Below are 7,500 nucleotides of genomic sequence, written 5' to 3'. Positions count from 1 at the left end.
GCCGGGGTAGACCTGGAATTCCGGGCGCCGGGGTAGGCCTGTTCCCCTGGAGCCGGGGTAGACCTGGTGTTCCGGGCGCCGGGGTAGACCTGGTGCACGGAAGCCTCGGGGTAGACCTGGTGTTCCGGGCGCCGGGGTAGACCTGGTGCACGGAAGCCTCGGGGTAGACCTGGTCTTCCGGGCGCCGGGGTAGACCTGGTCTTCCGGGAGCCGGGGTAGACCTGGAATTCCGGGCGCCGGGGTAGGCCTGTTCTCCTGGAGCCGGGGTAGACCTGGTCTTCCGGGAGCCGGGGTAGACCTGGAATTCCGGGCGCCGGGGTAGACCTGTTCCCCTGGAGCCGGGGTAGACCTGGTGTTCCGGGAGCCGGGGTAGACCTGGTGCACGGAAGCCTCGGGGTAGACCTGGTCTTCCGGGCGCCGGGGTAGACCTGGAATTCCGGGCGCCGGGGTAGGCCTGTTCCCCTGGAGCCGGGGTAGACCTGGTGTTCCGGGAGCCGGGGTAGACCTGGTGTTCCGAGCGCCGGGGTAGACTTGGTGCACGGAAGCCTCGGGGTAGACCTGGTCTTCCGGGCGCCGGGGTAGACCTGGTGCACGGAAGCCTCGGGGTAGACCTGGTCTTCCGGGCGCCGGGGTAGACCTGGTGCACGGAAGCCTCGGGGTAGACCTGGTCTTCCGGGAGCCGGGGTAGACCTGGTGTTCCGAGCGCCGGGGTAGACTTGGTGCACGGAAGCCTCGGGGTAGACCTGGTCTTCCGGGCGCCGGGGTAGACCTGGAATTCCGGGCGCCGGGGTAGGCCTGTTCCCCTGGAGCCGGGGTAGACCTGGTGTTCCGGGAGCCGGGGTAGACCTGGTGTTCCGAGCGCCGGGGTAGACTTGGTGCACGGAAGCCTCGGGGTAGACCTGGTCTTCCGGGCGCCGGGGTAGACCTGGAATTCCGGGCGCCGGGGTAGGCCTGTTCCCCTGGAGCCGGGGTAGACCTGGTGTTCCGGGCGCCGGGGTAGACCTGGTGCACGGAAGCCTCGGGGTAGACCTGGTGTTCCGGGCGCCGGGGTAGACCTGGTGCACGGAAGCCTCGGGGTAGACCTGGTCTTCCGGGCGCCGGGGTAGACCTGGTCTTCCGGGAGCCGGGGTAGACCTGGAATTCCGGGCGCCGGGGTAGGCCTGTTCTCCTGGAGCCGGGGTAGACCTGGTCTTCCGGGAGCCGGGGTAGACCTGGAATTCCGGGCGCCGGGGTAGACCTGTTCCCCTGGAGCCGGGGTAGACCTGGTGTTCCGGGAGCCGGGGTAGACCTGGTGCACGGAAGCCTCGGGGTAGACCTGGTCTTCCGGGCGCCGGGGTAGACCTGGAATTCCGGGCGCCGGGGTAGGCCTGTTCCCCTGGAGCCGGGGTAGACCTGGTGTTCCGGGAGCCGGGGTAGACCTGGTGTTCCGAGCGCCGGGGTAGACTTGGTGCACGGAAGCCTCGGGGTAGACCTGGTCTTCCGGGCGCCGGGGTAGACCTGGAATTCCGGGCGCCGGGGTAGGCCTGTTCCCCTGGAGCCGGGGTAGACCTGGTGTTCCGGGCGCCGGGGTAGACCTGGTGCACGGAAGCCTCGGGGTAGACCTGGTGTTCCGGGCGCCGGGGTAGACCTGGTGCACGGAAGCCTCGGGGTAGACCTGGTCTTCCGGGCGCCGGGGTAGACCTGGTCTTCCGGGAGCCGGGGTAGACCTGGAATTCCGGGCGCCGGGGTAGGCCTGTTCTCCTGGAGCCGGGGTAGACCTGGTCTTCCGGGAGCCGGGGTAGACCTGGAATTCCGGGCGCCGGGGTAGGCCTGTTCCCCTGGAGCCGGGGTAGACCTGGTGTTCCGGGAGCCGGGGTAGACCTGGTGTTCCGAGCGCCGGGGTAGACTTGGTGCACGGAAGCCTCGGGGTAGACCTGGTCTTCCGGGCGCCGGGGTAGACCTGGAATTCCGGGCGCCGGGGTAGGCCTGTTCCCCTGGAGCCGGGGTAGACCTGGTGTTCCGGGCGCCGGGGTAGACCTGGTGCACGGAAGCCTCGGGGTAGACCTGGTGTTCCGGGCGCCGGGGTAGACCTGGTGCACGGAAGCCTCGGGGTAGACCTGGTCTTCCGGGCGCCGGGGTAGACCTGGTCTTCCGGGAGCCGGGGTAGACCTGGAATTCCGGGCGCCGGGGTAGGCCTGTTCTCCTGGAGCCGGGGTAGACCTGGTCTTCCGGGAGCCGGGGTAGACCTGGAATTCCGGGCGCCGGGGTAGACCTGTTCCCCTGGAGCCGGGGTAGACCTGGTGTTCCGGGAGCCGGGGTAGACCTGGTGCACGGAAGCCTCGGGGTAGACCTGGTCTTCCGGGCGCCGGGGTAGACCTGGAATTCCGGGCGCCGGGGTAGGCCTGTTCCCCTGGAGCCGGGGTAGACCTGGTGTTCCGGGAGCCGGGGTAGACCTGGTGTTCCGAGCGCCGGGGTAGACTTGGTGCACGGAAGCCTCGGGGTAGACCTGGTCTTCCGGGCGCCGGGGTAGACCTGGTGCACGGAAGCCTCGGGGTAGACCTGGTCTTCCGGGCGCCGGGGTAGACCTGGTGCACGGAAGCCTCGGGGTAGACCTGGTCTTCCGGGCGCCGGGGTAGACCTGGTCTTCCGGGAGCCGGGGTAGACCTGGAATTCCGGGCGCCGGGGTAGGCCTGTTCCCCTGGAGCCGGGGTAGACCTGGAATTCCGGGCGCCGGGGTAGGCCTGTTCTCCTGGAGCCGGGGTAGACCTGGTGTTCCGGGCACCGGGGTAGACCTGGAATTCCGGGCGCCGGGGTAGGCCTGTTGCCCTGGAGCCGGGGTAGACCTGGTGTTCCGGGCGCCGGGGTAGACCTGTCGTCCTACTCCGGGCCCGGCCTCCGGCCGCCCGGCTGCTGCGGCAGAACTGTCGCCCTGGTGTCCCGGGCGGACCTGCTGTCCCGCGCACGACCCACCCTGCGGCCGCCCGGCGCCAGTCTAGAGAGGGAAGGAGCCGGCCGTTGGGAGCCGGCAGCGCTCCCGCCTCCTCCGTGCCCAAAGCGACAGCGGCCCGGCTCCTGCCTCCGTCTCCGGATCCCTCACTGCCTTCAGCCGCTCGACCCCCCTCCCCCCCACCCCGCTGCCGTCCTGCCCCGGGCTCGGACGGGGCCAGGCCGGGCTGGAGCGTCAAGGAAAGAAGGCCGTCAAAGCAGAAGGCTGGGCGAGAGCCGAAGAGAAGGCTTCTCGGCAAAGGGGCCGCCTCTGCCGTGGGCCCCGGCCCTGCTGGCCGAAGGACCCGCCTTCCTCGGTGTCGGCCCGCTCCTGGCCCTCCCGCCGCTGCGGGTGTGCGAACCGGCCGAGGAGAGAGCGGGCGGGGGACGGCGACGGGGGTGGGGAAAGTAGTCTGCGAGCGGCGCCGGGGAGTCTGATGGGGCAGGGCGGGGCGCCCCCAACCGTCGATGGGCGGAGGCAGGGAAAGTCTTCAGGCGGGGCGCCCCCAACCGTCGATGGGCGGGCTCTGAGGGGGCGGCGTCGGATTGCGAGTGTGTGGAGCCGGCGTGTGTGTCACCGTGCCCCTCTCTCTCTGTCTCTCTCTCCCTCCCTTCCCCCCCCCGCCCCCCCGTCCCTCCCTCCCTCCCTCGCTTCCCTTGCGCGCTGGCCCCACTGAAATTCCGTTCGGCCGGGTAGGGCTGCGCGGCACCCCGGGCGGAGGGGGCTGCTGACGCTGCTTCGACGGCAGGCTGACGCAGGCTGCCTGTCAGCTTGGTCTGGGATCGCTCTGGGTACCAGAGGGAAAGAAATAAAGTTCGTCAAGAAAATTCCTTTTCCGGATCAGTTTCTTGCGCCGAGGGAACAGAAGAGTCGTTCTCTTCGAGAAGGGAGGAAAGGGGAAGCGCGGGAAATGAAACCCGAACCCCAAACCAGACCAAGGGGAACCAAGCCACAAAAAACAAAGGGATAACCCCGTAACTCCTAAAACAAACCCAGAAAACTCGAACCAAAAGTCCCGCAACGCACATTCCCCCACCCCCCAAAAAAACCCACACCGAGCCCCCCCCCTCGCGCCCGCCCCCCCCACCCCCACCAGGCAAAAAAAGGTAAAGCCGGCCATTGAGAAACGCTCTACTACCCGGGTATGGGGAAATACCTCTTGCCATGGCCCCGGAGTAGACTTTTCCTCCGGGCGCCGGGGTAGACCCGTTGTCCGGCCCCCCGGGCTACACCTGGTATCCCGGAGCCGGGGTAGACCTTGTACCCGGCGGCCGGGGTAGACCTGGTATCCCGGAGCCGGGGTAGACCTTGTACCCGGCGGCCGGGGTAGACCTGGTATCCAGGAGACGGGGTAGACCTTGTACCCGGCGGCCGGGGTAGACCTGGTATCCAGGAGCCTGGGTAGACCTTGTACCCGGCGGCCGGGGTAGACCTGGTATCCAGGAGACGGGGTAGACCTTGTACCCGGCGGCCGGGGTAGACCTGGTATCCAGGAGACGGGGTAGACCTTGTACCCGGCGGCCGGGGTAGACCTGGTATCCAGGAGACGGGGTAGACCTTGTACCCGGCGGCCGGGGTAGACCTGGTATCCCGGGGCCGGGGTAGACCTTGTACCCGGCGGCCGGGGTAGACCTGGTATCCAGGAGCCGGGGTAGACCTTGTACCCGGCGGCCGGGGTAGACCTGGTATCCCGGAGACGGGGTAGACCTTGTACCCGGCGGCCGGGGTAGACCTGGTATCCCGGAGCCGGGGTAGACCTTGTACCCGGCGGCCGGGGTAGACCTGGTATCCCGGAGCCGGGGTAGACCTTGTACCCGGCGGCCGGGGTAGACCTGGTATCCCGGAGCCGGGGTAGACCTTGTACCCGGCGGCCGGGGTAGACCTGGTATCCAGGAGCCGGGGTAGACCTTGTACCCGGCGGCCGGGGTAGACCTGGTATCCCGGAGCCGGGGTAGACCTTGTACCCGGCGGCCGGGGTAGACCTGGTATCCAGGAGCCGGGGTAGACCTTGTACCCGGCGGCCGGGGTAGACCTGGTATCCAGGAGCCGGGGTATACCTTGTACCCGGCGGCCGGGGTAGACCTGGTATCCAGGAGCCGGGGTAGACCTTGTACCCGGCGGCCGGGGTAGACCTGGTATCCCGGAGCCGGGGTAGACCTTGTACCCGGCGGCCGGGGTAGACCTGGTATCCAGGAGACGGGGTAGACCTTGTACCCGGCGGCCGGGGTAGACCTGGTATCCAGGAGACGGGGTAGACCTTGTACCCGGCGGCCGGGGTAGACCTGGTATCCAGGAGCCGGGGTAGACCTTGTACCCGGCGGCCGGGGTAGACCTGGTATCCAGGAGCCGGGGTAGACCTTGTACCCGGCGGCCGGGGTAGACCTGGTATCCCGGAGCCGGGGTAGACCTTGTACCCGGCGGCCGGGGTAGACCTGGTATCCAGGAGCCGGGGTAGACCTTGTACCCGGCGGCCGGGGTAGACCTGGTATCCAGGAGACGGGGTAGACCTTGTACCCGGCGGCCGGGGTAGACCTGGTATCCAGGAGACGGGGTGGACCTTGTACCCGGCGGCCGGGGTAGACCTGGTATCCAGGAGACGGGGTAGACCTTGTACCCGGCGGCCGGGGTAGACCTGGTATCCAGGAGCCGGGGTAGACCTTGTACCCGGCGGCCCGGGTAGACCTGGTATCCAGGAGCCGGGGTAGACCTTGTACCCGGCGGCCGGGGTAGACCTGGTATCCAGGAGACGGGGTAGACCTTGTACCCGGCGGCCGGGGTAGACCTGGTATCCAGGAGACGGGGTAGACCTTGTACCCGGCGGCCGGGGTAGACCTGGTATCCCGGAGCCGGGGTAGACCTTGTACCCGGCGGCCGGGGTAGACCTGGTATCCAGGAGACGGGGTAGACCTTGTACCCGGCGGCCGGGGTAGACCTGGTATCCAGGAGACGGGGTAGACCTTGTACCCGGCGGCCGGGGTAGACCTGGTATCCAGGAGACGGGGTAGACCTTGTACCCGGCGGCCGGGGTAGACCTGGTATCCAGGAGCCGGGGTAGACCTTGTACCCGGAGGCCGGGGTAGACCTGGTATCCCGGAGACGGGGTAGACCTTGTACCCGGCGGCCGGGGTAGACCTGGTATCCCGGAGCCGGGGTAGACCTGGTCTCCGTCCGCCCGGGTAGACCTGGTGTCGCGGCCGCCTGCGGAAGTTCACCAAGGGGTCGCTGTTCCAGGCTGCCTCCGGCTATGTCGACGTAGCGGTCGGCCTGCGCTGGCGCACCCTCCCGGTCGACTTCCACTCGTCTCCTTGGAGGCGTCGGCGGCCTTGGACTTATCTTTCCGTATATTGGGAGCGAGGTGACGGGCCGCGTCCCCGCAGGTTTCCAGGGTGCCTGCGTCGCAAGGCGGAGGATAGGGCGGCCGCGCCGCGCGGTCGTCGGGGCAGAGCGAGTGCCGCCTAGGCCGGGTGAGCCGCGTGGCTTGGTCCCGGTTCCCGTCCTGCCCAGGGCGCTCTTTCGGGGAGAGCTGCCCGAGAAGCCAGAGAGAAGAGAATGGGCAGTGTGAAGGGCCACCAGAGAGAGAGCCGAGAGCCGAGAGAGACGGCCCGAAAGACCGTGTCGAGAAGCCGCTCGCTGGCCGCAGCGAGGCGGTGAGAAGCCCCGCGTGTGTGTTGCTCCGCTCCGGTCGGCTGCCGTGCCGGCCCGGTTGAAGGGGGGGCGGCCCCCCTGGGACGATCGGTGGCAGGTGAGGCGGCGGCGCCTCGTCCCTTTTCCGCCTGGCCTTAAGCCGGGGCCCGCTCCGGCAGGCATTTTTCCGGCAGCCGGTCCGGTGGCAGTGGCCGGCAGCCGGGGGTCGACGCGGCCGGGCTTTTTTTTTCCCCGGCCCTCGCCCGAGAGCCTCCTCCCCGAGCAAGGCCCGGCCAGCCCGCCGCGGTGGCGGCGCCCGGTTCCCCCGCTCCCGACCTGTTTGCCAGCGTGTCCGTGTCGGAAGGGCAGCGGTGGGGCGCGCGGCCTGGCCTCGGCATTCGCCGCGTGGCCGGAGGGGCTCGGTGACGGCGGTCGCCCGATGAGCCGTGGAGCCGGGGTGGCGGCACCCCGTCCCACCGGCGCGTGCTGTTGAAGTCACCCCCTTCCTCGGCCTTAAGCCGGGGACCCGCCTTGCGGGCGGGCTGTTTTTTTCGCGGGCAGAGAGGGGCCGGCCGCGGTGGCCGGCCCGCCCTAGCACGGACCGAAGCCCCCGGCAGAGAGCAACCCCCGGAAGGTCGCGGGCGAGGCGGCGGCGCCTCGCCCTTCCTCGGTCGTGGCGACCGAGCCCGCTTCTGCCCCGGGCGGTCCGTTGCTATTTTTTCAAGGGCGTGTGCGGGTGCTGTGGGGGGCCCCCGCCCGCCCGGCCTCCGATGGCCTTTTCCTCTCGCGGCCCTAAGCCGCGGCACCGAGAAGCGTGCGGGCCCACGAAAGCCGAGGTTGTGTGGAGCCGGGGGCCCGAGCGAGCCCCGAGCCGAGCGATGCCGGTGGGTTTCGAAGGGGGGGGCAGTGAG

The sequence above is a fragment of the Lonchura striata genome, unplaced genomic scaffold, assembly GCF_046129695.1.
Source record: "Lonchura striata isolate bLonStr1 unplaced genomic scaffold, bLonStr1.mat Scaffold_162, whole genome shotgun sequence".
NCBI lineage: Eukaryota > Metazoa > Chordata > Aves > Passeriformes > Estrildidae > Lonchura > Lonchura striata.
The sequence above is the reverse complement of the archived record's forward strand: the minus strand, read 5'-3'. Positions refer to the sequence as shown.